This window comes from Eleutherodactylus coqui, chromosome 5 (genome assembly GCF_035609145.1).
Source record: "Eleutherodactylus coqui strain aEleCoq1 chromosome 5, aEleCoq1.hap1, whole genome shotgun sequence".
NCBI classification, from domain to species: domain Eukaryota; kingdom Metazoa; phylum Chordata; class Amphibia; order Anura; family Eleutherodactylidae; genus Eleutherodactylus; species Eleutherodactylus coqui.
Genome location: NC_089841.1, coordinates 207,349,227 through 207,354,604, shown reverse-complemented (window position 1 = coordinate 207,354,604; position 5,378 = coordinate 207,349,227). Strand labels below are relative to the sequence as shown.

The 5,378-nt window shown below is 42.3% G+C and overlaps 1 pseudogene; it reads left to right on the top strand.

The window, feature by feature from the left end:
- Positions 1 to 5,014: 5,014 nt before the first annotated feature.
- On the top strand, positions 5,015 to 5,176 carry LOC136630935 (U2 spliceosomal RNA; annotated as a pseudogene).
- Positions 5,177 to 5,378: the final 202 nt, after the last annotated feature.

The following is a 5,378-nucleotide window of genomic DNA, read 5'->3' as shown; positions in this document are numbered from 1 at the left end:
CTACACTGCGCACGCGCAGAATCTCGGAGTTCAGCCAGGACGGATGGGCCACCCACAGCAAGCACTGCTTGTGACGTGCTTGCTGTGGGCGGCCCATCCATTCACCTCGGAAGTGGCTGATGGACGGAGCAGAGCAGGAAGCGGTCATTTTGACCGCTCCTGCTCTGCTTCTAGAAGCCAACGAAGAAGATGCCAGACGGAGGGGACATGCCTGGCGATCGGTCCTCGTCAGGCAAGGTGAGTAAATTTTTTTTTTTTCATGTCAGAACCCCTTAAAAAGATGAACGAATATCGTTTCTTGCAAGCAGCAGTAGTCGTTCAGTACTGAACGGCCATTGCTTACTGGAAATGGAGATGGCCGGGGAAAGAGCGGGGAGAGAACTCTCCTCCCGCCACCCAGCCTCCCTGCTGGCCGTTCTGTCAGTGATATTCGCTCCTGTGCAGAGCGAGCATCACAGGGACGAGTGCTGAGCATCGTTTGCCCGGCACTCAATGTATGTAAAAGGACCCTAAGGCAGAAGTCCAGAAGATGATTGTCGCATGAAGTTTCCCTCATAGAGAATCACAATGGTTGCAATAACTTCCAATTTTAGAGAGAAACTGTCAGCTACTTTGAGGCTATGGTTATGGTCTCAAAGAAGCTGAATCCGGGGGTTGTAAGTTTTATACTGGCCCTCCCTGCTGTTCCCTCAGTGTCAGTTGTCAAACCCACCACTGAATGCTTCTGGCACACTACATGGCATGCCAATAGAGTGAGAAGACTACATTACACACACCTTTGTAGTCTGCAGAATGCCTGCAGTGGTATAAAACTTACATCCCCGAAATAGCATGTCAGCTGCTTTGGACTAGGTGGTGGCTGATCTCCCAAATGTTGTGTCTTCAGGCTGCACTAAACATCATACAGTTACAGACTCAACAAGCCGGGGTAATCAAGTTGAAAGAAATTCCCTTGTTTCATGTGAATTAGCTGGGTGGAACTTTAGTTATAAAAAAAAGCCTACACCCATAGAAAATTAAGCAGATAACTAATACAGATAAAGCAAGTACTGAAATTACTGTGCTGCTGGAAATCACTTTCTGTGTTTGGGACAGGAATGTCTTCAGGGTCCTGTACAGAACACAGCGTACCAAAAAATAACACAGAGCCATCCTCACTTCCTGCTAAAGGAGCAGCTCATCCTGGCACAGATAAAGACAAGAACAGGACAGCTAATATCATCCTAAACTAGAGAGAGGTTCTACTAGGCAGCCAATCAGTGCATGCAGTTCAGTAATACAAGTGTTTTGTCAGTGAAATGCCCATGCTCATTTGCTAGATTTTCCAGTAACGTTCATATACCATTGATTCAGACTGTGGCATTGTTTGTGGAATTTGGGCTCAAGTTACAAGGGCCAGGAGAAGACCATTAATTATATAATGAAAATATAGCATATACATACAATTGGACCCAACTGCTGATATACTAAATACATATTTAATATGTTATTTCAATAAGATAATAATGTCAGAAAGTCCACTACATTTCAAGATGTTTCAAAGAAGGAAACAGATATGGAGACAACATTAGGCCAAATAATAAATACAAAGGTAAAAACAAGGATAAGAACCCAGAGCACTATTGGGTATGAGGCAATTGAAGCGTCCAACAGCGGAGTAGAAAAAGACCTTGTCACGGGGCTCTACCATCTCCTCCCCTGCAGGTAGTTTGGGACCCGACCACGTTACTGCTGAAGGAGATCAAGGGATAGTAACCGGGGGTTACCCTAAGTCCAATTGTCACTCGTGACGCCACTGTTCCATCCTCTGCGGCGGATCTCCAGATGTAATAAAGTAGTCCACACACAGTGTAGCTTTTTAAACAAGAACCTGGGAACGGTTGATTCTGTTCGTTTACTAAACACTGTTGAACTCCAATTCAAATAAACAGTCTTTGTACAAACAATAAATGATAGTGGTGCAGCAGGGAGGACTCACAGGATATTCGGATCACTCACAGTCCACGTTATCTGTTAACTTCTTTTTTAGGCAAACACTCTCTCTCTACCGGCAAACACTCACTCTCTCTTCTTCTTGCTGTCTAGTGATTGTTCCTTCCTTCAGTGATCAACAGAAGCGCCGAAGCCTCCTGGGTAGTATGGACCAAGGAGTCGCTCGGATTCCTCCATGTCCTACACACGGACCGACTTGCTCCTATCAGGCTCTTGCACTCTGCCAGTCCTCTGACTTTCTCCCTTCTCTTTCTTTCTGTATTCAGCAAAGACATATATATATATATATATATATATATATATATATATATATATATATATATATATATATATATATCCACATCACATGACACACACAAAAAGATACATTTCTCAGACAGGACAGTACATACCAGACATTAACACTTTCAGTCCCGCAGCCATGCAATACACATAGTAAATCAAATGCATTCCACAAGCAAGACATAGGAACAAGACAGACACAGAACATTATGGAGGGGCCCTAATAACTCTGGGCCACAACACAATAACATGGTAAACTACTGAATACTACCAGGAACAAATAGTGAAATGGTACAGGAAGGGAGAATTCTCCTGGGAGAATACTACAGAAGAAACTGTTCCGTGGATAAATCATATCACAGAGTTCAAGTTTCTTCATTGTGTCATTGCTTCTCAGACAAGTTCTTGAATAGTGAAAGAGTTCTCAAAGGAATTTCAGCACACTGCAATGTTCTCCACGTCATGTCAAGCAAGTCACTGAGGTCCCCAAGAAAAAAACTTGAATAATTACATATACTCGCAAGATAGCTTCCTTGCTTTCAAGGTAACGTACATTGTAGAATACAGGGGCCTATATTCTGCACAGCAATTCAGTTGGGTGGGGGGGGGTCTATCCACTTTTAATAAAGTAAATAAGGAGTCTGAATATTGCCCTAAAACAGCGATGAAGAAAGCAGCAAGTCTCAAAATCACCATTTTGCTGAAAAAAATTTTCACAACTAAAATAAAGAAAGGCCCAACTCTGTGCAGGGTTTGCAGAATAATAGAGATGAATTGTGTATATGTTTTACTCCTGAATAATGGTTTAACCCCTTAAGGATATGGATTTCCATAGTTTGGGCAACAATACATTAATGTGTACCAGTTCAGGAGTTGCTCCAAGGGAGTAGTGCTCACCCCCACTCCTTACTGTAGATAGCGGCTTACAGCCACTATGACAAGCAACTCCGAGGGGGAGTGGGGAGGAGGAGAGGATTGGCATTTGCCAGCACCTGTCTGGTGACAGCACCAGTCTGTGCTAAATGACCCCCTCCAATGAGCAGCACAAAGGAAAGATGGCAGAAAGGGCCTGATGACTGGGGGTTGAAATTGGACATCAAAAGGGCCCTGATAATCCAGGAACCAAAAACAATATTGCGCTATTTGGAAGGAGAGGGAGTGTCCCTTCCCACAGAAGATTTGGTCCCCTAAAAAGATGACATCACCATGGCTGCGGCAAAGCAGCCAGACATATAAGACCCATCCAATGACTAATTAGTGTGAACACACTAGAGAAAATGACAGAATCTCCCCAGAAAGGACTATGATGCAAAGGCTGTGACGCAATGTTTATGGTTGACAGTTAACTATGTTAGTGACACCTTGTGTAGTACAGTTAGTGAACAATGTGATGTGTAAATATGCAGAATGAAAAATTAATTTCAACAAGGGTTAGTATATAAATGAGGATGGCGCGGGACTCTGAAATTGTACTCTAGTACCTACAGTGTGTGAGACTATGATGTATTATGAACTACACCTATAAGTATGGAGTATTATAAGAATAGTGGTTAGTCATAATAGAAAATCAAAGTCCCTTTTCTCTTCAAGGTAATCTCATGATTTGGATAGGTCGCCCTATTGTGCCGGAGCATGTACATGTCATTTTGAGACTTTTGCTTTAAAATGAACAATATAGGGTTATGTTATGCAAAGTTCAAAATACCAATACCCTCCTACGGAGCATATCAGTTAACCCTTTGCCTTCATTTAGTAAAAGTTATACTTTTATAAAAAGATGCTGTCTCTACTTCCATCTGCCACGCCATACACAACATCACCACCACATGCTTCATTAGTAAGATCTGCAAAATGGCCTAGGAACACATGCAGTAAAGCAGAAAGCGTAGAGCATTGGCTGCGGTCTTGTCATTTTGCACAAAAAGTGTGGTCAACTACGAGTACATTCATTAAACTAGTTGGAAAGATTCAGGTTCTTGGTTTTGAGAAAATGTTGTATGGGTTTTCACTAAACTTGAAAATAAATGAAAACAGTAGTCTGGCAACTAATTAACGCAATAAAGGAAGAAATTACTCCTAGTGAATGTAGAATACTGATCTTGGCAAATATCTACATGTATTACTTGTTGGAGTGTAGAACTTTTATAGAGTCTGCAAAGTTATTGTGGCAAATTGAAAAGTGGTCGGATGTTTTGAAATAATTATTTTATTTCTTTTCACAGATCGGCCTAAGGAAAACAGAAGGAATAGAAACACAGGCGTAACTTGAAGCTCCTGGGCCCCAATGCAAAACCTGTAACAGGGCCCCCAACTATAATGCTTTATTCATAGTACTGGGCTCCCTATATGGAGAGGAGAGGCCTTATGGGTTCCTTAAGGCTCCTGGGCCTGGGTGCAACCGCGTCCCCTGCACCCTCTATAGTTACGCCCCTGAATCGAAACATTGTAGAAGGGAAATAACGGTGAAACGTATTTCATAGTCTTTTTTTATAGTAGGATTGTTTTCATGTTAGGCCTTAGTCACATGGAGCCGGTCACATGTTCTTTCCTCCAGCGCTGCAGAGAGACGGCCGTCTGCAGGTACGTCCGTCTTCTCACTGACAGTCAGACGGGCGCATCGGCGCCGGTGTACGGGTGCCGATGCGCCCGTGTGACTAAGGCCTTAATATGTAAAATTTTGGTAGATTATTTTCTGTTAAACATTTTAGGGTGTTTTTGATTGACATACGTTTTTGCTTTTATTGTTCTGTGTTTTTCAATTAAACTGAAAAAACTGTCCTTATTAGTTTAATATCTGATATGTTTCCTATCTTTGGACCATATGTTAAACAGATTTTTAGGAAGTTGTCCAGTCTGCGCATTGACCTGGTGTTGCAGTCCTTCCTGGACCGGTGCACCCCCTTTCTCAATTCAGCATCCAAAAGCAGAGACTAGAAGAAAGCATCCTCTGTTTTGCATATGCCCAAAGCATTTGGACTGTATCTGTCATGGCTTTTTCTATGCATCTCTCCTCTCAGCTCCCTGTTCTAAAAATCTATTCAACATATAGACCCCAGATAGTCACATTAGGGGGTATTAAATTGACAGAGAACAGAATATTTTTA